Source organism: Arachis hypogaea, chromosome 20 (genome assembly GCF_003086295.3).
Source record: "Arachis hypogaea cultivar Tifrunner chromosome 20, arahy.Tifrunner.gnm2.J5K5, whole genome shotgun sequence".
Lineage (NCBI taxonomy): Eukaryota > Viridiplantae > Streptophyta > Magnoliopsida > Fabales > Fabaceae > Arachis > Arachis hypogaea.
In genome coordinates this window covers 82,258,869-82,268,302 of record NC_092055.1, presented here as the reverse complement: position 1 = coordinate 82,268,302, position 9,434 = coordinate 82,258,869, and the positions used below count along the sequence as shown (strand labels likewise).

The following is a 9,434-nucleotide window of genomic DNA, read 5'->3' as shown; positions in this document are numbered from 1 at the left end:
TTTACATTCCGCAATTCTCATCTCAAATCTTGATTCCGCTCAACTAGAACACACTTCTAATCCGAATTGCTCACTCAACCAATCCTTGTGGGATTCGACCTCACTCTATTGTGAGTTTTTACTTGACGACGATAACCGGTGCACTTGCCGGAAGGAATTTTGCCGATCGTGCAATTTCCTAAATCGTAGCATAACACGTTTATGCGCATCAAGGCTCATCAATGTTATTGGGAAAGGTAAGTCCCAATAACGTGTGCGAAGGACCAAGAGTCAACGTTAGTGGTAACGTTTGTGCCACTAACGTTGAGGTTAACATGGCTCATACTTGGGTGAGCAACGTTAGTGAAAAAGGTGATTGTCACTAACGTTCTCGAACCCACACTTTCACTTAACGTTAACACCACTAACGTCCTAAGCAAAAAGTCCCTGCCTACTTCACACTTTCTCTCTGCAAGCAAAGCTAAGCCCAATGAAGAAGATAACTACTTCAAACTCAGGATCCAAAGGCCCATACCCAAGACTTGAAGAGCCAACTAGAAGATCAGAAGAGTAGTATATATAGGAGTAGCTTTGAATTAGTTTGAGAGAGGAAACTTTAGGGAGCCTTTGACAAAGAATTACTCTCTGTATTTACTCTACACTTATAGTTTTACTTTCAGCATGTATTCTCCATCTTTGTTTTCATTTTCCAGAGCTATGAACAACTAAACCCCTTTCATTGGGTTAGGGAGCTCTGTTGTAATTTGATGGATCAATTTTAGTTTTCATTCTCTTTCTTCTATCTTTTCTCTTGATTTTACTAGAAAGCTTTCGATCTTCATCCAATTGGGTAGTTATCTTGGAAAAGTAGCTACTCATACTTGGATCTCTTCTGAACCTTGAAAGAGGAATGAAGGGATCATGCTAGAAATGCTTTCTCATGCTGGACCAAATTGGGTTTGGATGGATATGTGTCTATAATCCTTCCAACACTTGATTTGGGAAATGCATGTGGTATAATCAGTGACCATACTTCATCTCTTCTCATGAGCAATTGACCAAGGAATTGGCTATTGATCAAGATTTGAGAGATTGAATTACAAGGAATTGTAATTCGATCACTTAAGATTGCCAAGGAGATCAATGAATGCATTGATTGAGGAAGAGATGAAAATGAACTTGATCCGGAGAATGCAACATCTCTTGAGCCCAATGAACTCCCCATTTCTGATCTTATCCATTCTCTTTAATTTCTGCCATTTACTTTTATGAGCAATTACCTAATTCCCATTTAAGATTCTGCAATTTACTTTCCGCCATTTACATTCAGCTCTTTATTTCCAGCATTTACTGTTTCTGCCATTTACTTTTCCACCATTTAATTTTCTGTAATTCTCAACTCAAATTCTGATTCGTTCAACTAGAACATTCCTCTAATTAAAGTTGCTTGATCAATCAATATCTATGGGATTCGACCTCACTCTATTGTGAGTTTTTACTTGACGACGAATTCGGTACACTTGCCGAAGGAAATTTGTTGTAAGACAAGTTTTCCATGTATCAAGTTTATGGCGCCGTTGCCGGGGATTGATTTTGAATCAACAATGATTAAATTGGAGGATAACTAGATTGAGCATTTTTAGTTTGTTTAATTTAATTTTCTGTTTGAGTAATTTACTTTCAGTTTTAGTTAATTTCTTCCCTTCCCCCTACTTTTTCATTTTTTTTAGTTATTTGCAATTCAGTTCACTGACCCACTAACTGTTTGATATATTGCATCACTCACACTAACAGTAATTCTAACAGAAATACTTCCTGCATCTATTTTCCTTGCTTGTGCTTTGTTGGTTGTATGACAAGGAGAAGAAGCGGGGCTTCAACTTCCTTTGATTCAGAACCTGAGAGGACCTTCCTTAGATTAAGGAGGGAAGTAAGAGAAAAATGAGTAGTGGGTGCCGAGGAATAGGAGGAATACTTTGAACCAAACATGGAAGAAAACATGGAAAACCATCATGAAGAAGAGGCTCACAACCATGGCAGAGAAGGTCGAGAAAATCATGCTGGGGAGGAGAGAAGAGTTTTAGGCTCTTACATCAATCCAAACCCAGGAAACTATGGAAGTAGCATTCAAAAGCCGACTATCCATGCCAACAATTTTGAACTAAAACCACAGCTCATCACCCTTTTTCAGAACAACTGTTCGTTCAGAGGAGGCATCCAAGAAGACCCCAATCAACATCTAACCACCTTCCTGAGGATATGTGACACGGTGAAGTCTAATGGTATTCATTCCGACGCCTATAGACTGCTCTTATTTCCATTCTCACTCAAGGATAAGGCAGCCAAGTGGCTGGAGTCTTTTTCGAAGGAGAGTTTGACAACCTGGGAAGATGTGGTGAATAAATTTTTAGCCAGATTCTATCCTCCCCAAAGAATCAACAGGCTGAGAGCTGAGTTCCAAACTTTCAAGCAACAAGATGGTGAGAATCTATATGAAGCATGTGAGAGGTTTAAGGACCTGACAAGGAGGTGTCCACCAGATATGTTCAATGAATGGGTGCAGCTACACATTTTCTATGAAGGTCTTTCTTATGAATCAAAGAAAGCAGTAGACCACTCATCTGGGAGATCTCTAAACAAGAAGAAGACCATTGAGGAGGCTATAGATGTCATTGAAACTGTAGCAGAAAATGACTATTTCTATGCTTCTGAAAGAGGGAACACTAGAGGAGTGATGGAGCTAAACAATGTAGATGCTCTGCTGGCCCAAAATAAACGTATTACCAAGCAGCTGGCTGACCTCACCAAGAAGATAGAGAGGAACCAAGTAGCAGCAATCACCACTTCATCAGCAACCCAAGAAGGAGTGAATCAAGAAGCAGAGGGTAGTTAGGAGCAAGCCAACTACATTGGGAATTCACCTAGGCAAAACCATGATCCATACTCCAAGACCTACAACCCTGGTTGGAGGAATCACCCAAACTTTGGGTGGGGGAATCAACAAGATCAAGGCCAAGATCAGGGACGTCACAACCCCAACAACAATGCAGCTCACCAACAATTCACACAGAGAACATATCAACACCACCATAACAACACCTCTCCACAGCCATATCAAAACCAAAATAACACTTCTCATCCCTCCACCTCTAATCCCAATCCACTATCATTTGATGACAGACTCTTAAGGATTGAGAATCTACTTTAAGGCATAGGCAAAGAGATTCAAGACAGTAAAGCGTTCCGAGAAGAAGTGATGTCCAATATGCAGAATCAGGATGCTGCCATCAAAAAACTTGAGACACAAATTGGCTACCTTTTCCAGCAAGTTCCCAGCCATAACCTTCGCAGCAATACTAACTCAACCCAAAGGGAGGAGTGTCAGGATATCACCCTTCGGAGTGGGAAGGAACTGAAGGAAACCCTCCAGAAACCACAAGAAAAGGACTCAAATAAAAAAGAAGAAGAGCAGGATGGAGCTCGAGTTCCCACTTTGAGTTCACAAAAAGAGGAAAGAGTGCTGAAGCCAGACGTTCCAAGAGTCCCATACCCTCAGCAATTGAAGAAAAAGGGGGATAATAACCAGTTTTTGAGATTTTTGGAGATCTTCAAGAAACTGCAAATCAACATACCTTTTGCTGAAGCAATAGAACAAATGCCACTCTACGCCAAGTTCATAAAGGAGCTCATGACCAAGAAGAGAAGCTGGAAGAACAACGAAACTGTGATACTAACCGAAGAATGTAGTGCTATCATTCAGCATAAACTGTCCCAGAAATTGAAGGATCCCGGGAGTTTTCAGATCCCTTGTATCATAGGGAAAATTACAGTGGAGAAGGCTCTTTGTGACTTAGGAGCCAGCATCAATTTGATGTCAGTAGCTATGATGAGAAAGATGAAGATCGAGGAGGCTAAACCAACAAAAATGGCCTTACAGTTGGCAGACCGATCGTTCAAGTTCCCTCATGGCATAGTAGAGGATTTGCGGGTGAAAGTGGGAGACTTGATATTCCCATCAGATTTTGTAGTGTTTGACATGCAGGAGGAAGCCAAGACCTCTATTATCCTGGGAAGGCCGTTCTTGGACACTGTTGGAGCTGTCATTGATGTCCAAAAGGGTGATCTCACCCTGAGATTACACAATAAAAAGATGATATTCAATGTGTTCAAGGCCATGAGTTACCCACAAGAACAATTGGGGGAATGTATGAGGTTGGACTCACTTGAAGAGGAAGTGCAGGAGAGTTTTGAAGAAGAAGAGCCCGAAAGGTTAATAGAGGAGGAGTCTACATCAAGTGAAGAGGTTGCAACAACAGAGATTGGCATACAAGGTGCACCAAAGGAAGAGGATGAAAAGATAGAGGCACCCAAACTTGAGCTCAAAGCACTGCCACCCACTCTCAAATATGCATACTTAGGAGAAAATAAAAGTTACCCAGTGATCATAAGCTCGTGCCTCAGCCAAGATCAAGAGGATGAACTACTCAAAGTATTGCGAAAGCACAAAGATGCCATTGGATGGACTCTTGCTGACCTGAAAGGAATAAGTTCAGCCATATGCATGCATAAGATACTACTGAAAGATGATGCCAAACCATTCATTCAATCCCAAAGGAGGCTGAACCCAATCATGAAGGAAGTGGTACAGAAAGAAGTTATGAAGTTATGGCAGGGAGGTGTAATCTACCTGATCTCAGACATCCCCTGGGTCAGCCCCGTGCATGTTATGCCCAAAAAGGGAGGAATCACTGTAGTTCCCAATGAGAAGAACGAACTAATTCCTACGAGGACCGTCACAGGATGGCAGATGTGTATAGACTATCGGAAACTCAATGAGGCTACACGAAAGGACCATTTCCCCCTCCCATTTATGGATCAGATGTTGGAAAGACTCGCAGGACACGCATATTACTGTTTTCTTGATGGTTATTCAGGATATAACCAAATAGTGGTTGATCCCAGAGACCAAGAGAAAACTTCATTTACTTGTCCATATGGAGTGTTTGCCTACAGGCACATGCCATTTGGGCTATGCAATGCCCCTGTGACTTTCCAACGCTGCATGCTTTCTATCTTCTCAGATATGATAGAGAAATTCATTGAAGTTTTTACGGATGATTTCTCGGTATTCGGAGATTCCTTTACTAGCTTCCTGAGTCACCTTGCCTTAGTATTAAAAAGGTGCCAAGAGACCAATCTGGTCTTGAACTGGGAGAAATGTCACTTTATGGTAACAGGAGGAATAGTCCTTGGCCATAAGGTTTCTAACCAAGGCATTAAAGTGGACAGGGCTAAAGTGGAACTTATTGAAAAACTACCTCCACCCAGTGATGTCAAGGCAATTAGAAGTTTTTTAGAGCATGCTGGCTTTTACAGAAGGTTTATTAAAGATTTTTCAAAAATAGCTAAGCCCTTGAGCAATCTCCTTATATCAGATACACCATTTATCTTCGATGAAACATGTATGTTAGCATTCGATCATTTGAAAGAAAGATTGTCATCTGCCTCTATCATTTCCCCACCTGATTGGAACTTACCCTTTGAATTGATGTGTGATGCATCTGATTTTGCAATTGGGGCAGTGTTAGGGCAGAGGAAAGATAACTTAGTCCATGTGATATACTATGCTAGCAAAGTCCTCAATGATGCTCAAAGAAATTATACCACTACTGAAAAGGAGTTGCTAGCCATAGTTTTTGCATTTGACAAGTTCAGATCATACCTCATTGGTGCTAAAGTGATTGTTTTAACAGATCACACAGCACTTAAATACTTATTTGCCAAGCAAGAATCAAAACCAAGACTAATAAGATGGATCTTATTGTTGCAGGAATTCAATATTGAAATCAGAGATAAGAAAGGAGTAGAGAATGATGACAAGCCATCTTAGCCTATTTTAACTAGTCTTTTTCTTTTGTTTTCATTAGAATTATGCACTTTCTTGAGCTACAAGCAAGCCAATTGAGTAGATTTTCATGTTTCCCTTGATTGAATCAACCATATATGAATTCATGCCATTTCATGAGGTTTTATGCTATATTTGTTGCATATTGTGAAAGAATGAATATCTCATGATTTTGAGCATAGCTTTGATGTGTTTGGTTGATTAATTATAGGTGAATAAAGCTTGGAGAAGGGTTGAAGCAAGAAGGAATGGCTAGGAGTAAAGAGGAGACAATGGAATAAGTGAAATTGAACCAGGAAGCAAGAAGCTGGACCTAAAGTTAGCATCAAACTTTTGCACAAACTTTTGGTTGAAAAGTTAGCCCCAACGTTAGCCCCCTAACTTGGAGGCTAACGTTGGAACTTGAAAATTCTCCCCTGGGCTCTAAAAGTTTGTGCCAACGTTAGCCCCCTAACTTTGAGGCTAACGTTGGCACATGAATTTCTCCCCTGGGCACCAAAAGTTGGCGCCAACGTTAGCCCCCTAACTTTGAGGCTAACGTTGGCACATGAATTTCTCCCCTGGGCACCAACGTTTGCGCCAACGTTAGACCCCTAACGTGGAGGCTAACGTTGGCACATGAAAATTCAATGGGGAAGGAGCAAAAGTTTGCGCCAACGTTAGCCCCCTAACTTGGTGGCTAACGTTGGCGCCACTAGCACATAAGGCAAGGCCAACGTTAGGGTCAAAGTTAGACCCCTAACGTTGGCACCAACGTTGATATCAGAAAACTATGCTAGCTGATATGAAAAGTTGGAGCCAAAGTTAGACCCCTAACTTTGGCTCAAACTTTTGGTCCAACTTTTGCTAACCTCAAAACCGGTTTAATTGGTTCACTTTGGTTCTTCTCCAAACTTCAAGAGCAATCAACCAAGGCCTCTTTCAACCCAATTCCACCAAGAGCAAAGGCCCAACTCAAGGCTTGAAGATCATTTGAAGAAAGTGTATAAATAGGATAGAATTCAAGTTCTTCGGGAGCTTTCTTTTGGGAATTTTCATAAGAGTTTTCGGAGAGCTTTGGTTATTGAGTGAACTTTAATTTCTTTGTCTTGGGGAAGGAAAATTCACTTCTCTTTCTCTCAGTTTTATTGCTTTCAATTTCAATTACAATTGTCTTGGATCTTGGATTGAAGAATTGAAGAAATTCTGTTTCAATCTCATCCTTGGATCTCTCTGTTTCTTTACTGTTAATTGAATTTCATTTCCGGTTAATTGCTCTTCATTTACTTTCTTTGCAATTTACAATTCCCTTGCAAGTGTTCTTGTTGGATCTAGGAAGGCATTGAGGTCTAGACTTGGTTTTCTAGTCTCTGGGTCCTGAGATCTGAATTTCCCATTTCATTTCTCTGTTTACTGCTTTCTATGTTCATTTACTTTTCTGCTTCATATCCATTTTAATCCCAATTCCCTTTTACTCTTCTGTTTGATGCAATTCAACTTTTCCTTGTTTAAATTCTGCAAATCCATTCCCCAATTCCCTTTACAATTCCAGCCGTTTACATTTCTTGCACTTTAAGATTCTGCAATTTACATTTCTTGCATTCTAAGTTTCTGCTATTTAATTTCTTGTTCTTTAAGATTCAGCAATTTATTTCATGTTCTCTTTAATTCCATGCAATTTAATTTCTGCAAATCACAAAACACTCAACCAAATCTTGATTCGCTTGACAAAATTAACCACTAAACTAAAATTTCTCAATCCTTCAATCCCTGTGGGATCGACCTCACTCCCGTGAGTTTTTATTACTTGATGCGACCCGGTGCACTTGCCGGTTAGATTTGTGTGTTTTGGGAGAGATTTATTTTTCCTCCAAAATACTCATCAAGTTTTTGGCGCCGTTGCCGGGGATTGATTAGATTGACAATGATTAAGTGAGGTGGTGATCTAGATCAAGCACTTTTTCTTTATTTTTCTCTAATTTTGACTAACCCACTAACTGTTTGAATTTTTGCTTAAGCTAACTGGAACTTCATTCTAGCAATAGATTGAAGTGCCACTGATTCTGTGCGTTTCTTATGTTCTGCTTGTATGTCAGGTACAGGGAGATCCATTCCTGTTTTATCTGAAACTGACCAGAGAACTCTCCGAAGGCTAAGAAGAGAAGCAAGAGAAAAAAATGTTGCTGGAGAGAAAGAATCAGATGAAGAATATCATGAATTGGAGGAACACTCAACAGATCCAACAAATCCACCAGTGAGAATGGCCAACAACAATGGTCAACCCCAGAGGAGAGTCTTGGCTTCATATACACTTGCTAATCCAAGGCATTGTGGGAGTAGCATCCTTAACCCAAATGTCGATGCAAATAACTTTGAATTGAAGCCCCAACTCATCACCTTGGTGCAGAACAACTGTTCCTATGGAGGAGGCCCCTTGGAAGATCCAAACCAGCACTTATCCACCTTCCTGAGGATATGTAACATAGTGAAGACCAATGGTGTGCATCCTGACAGTTACAAATTGCTGTTATTTCCATTTTCCCTCAAAGACAAAGCCACTCAATGGTTGGAGTCATTTCCAAGAGATAGCATCAACAACTGGGATGATCTAGTAACCAAGTTTCTTGCCAAGTTTTACCCACCTCAAAGAGTTATTAGATTGAAGACTGAAGTACAAACATTCACACAAATGGATGCTGAACCCTTGTATGAGGCATGGGAACGATATAAAGCTCTAATCAGGAAGTGCCCTCCTGAGATGTTTAATAAATGGGATAAACTCCAAAATTTCTATGAAGGATTGACAATGAAAGCTCAAGAGGCACTTGACTATTCAGCAGGAGGCTCAATGCAACTCATGAAGACAGCTGAAGAAGCTCAGAACCTCATTGACAAGGTGGCTAACAACCAATATTTCTTTGGCCATCAGAGACAACACCAACCATCACTAAGGAAAGGAGTGTTAGAAATGGAAGGGGTTGACACCCTCCTAGCTCAAAACAAGATAATGCAGCAACAGATTCAAGAACAATTTGAGCAGATGGCTAAAAAGATTGATAGTTTACAAGTTGCAGCAGTGAATACAAGCCAACCATCAACCACATGGGGACAAAATGAAGAAAACCAAGAAAATCAGCAGCAGGAACAACCTCAATATGTGCACAACCAAGGCTCATGCCAAAATGAGGTTTATGGTGATACCTACAATCCATCCTGGAAGAACCATCCAAATCTCAGATGGGGAGATAACCACACCCACAACCAGCAACCGTGGCAGAAAAACTCAAACCAAAACAACTCAAGAAACACAACTTACTCAAACCACGACCAGCAAAACGCTAATAATAATCAATACAAGAAACCACAGAATACATATCAACCACCCCACCACAATCCACAAACTCATCAAAATAGCATTTCCGCACCAACATCTAACCCCCAAAACTACCACACTACCCCTACAAATAACTTCCAGCAACCACATTCCACCCCCATCATACCACCAATAGACCATCATGAAAGTAGAATTTCAAGTCTTGAGGCAGCCATACAAGCAATTGCTCAGTCCACT

The 9,434-nt window shown here is 40.5% G+C and overlaps 1 non-coding gene across 1 annotated transcript; it reads right to left on the bottom strand.

Annotated features, from left to right (window-relative positions):
- Positions 1 to 2,419: 2,419 nt before the first annotated feature.
- Positions 2,420 to 2,526, bottom strand: LOC112788309 (small nucleolar RNA R71). Its single transcript, XR_003195677.1, has one exon. It is a non-coding gene; the product is annotated as a small nucleolar RNA R71 (small nucleolar RNA).
- Positions 2,527 to 9,434: the final 6,908 nt, after the last annotated feature.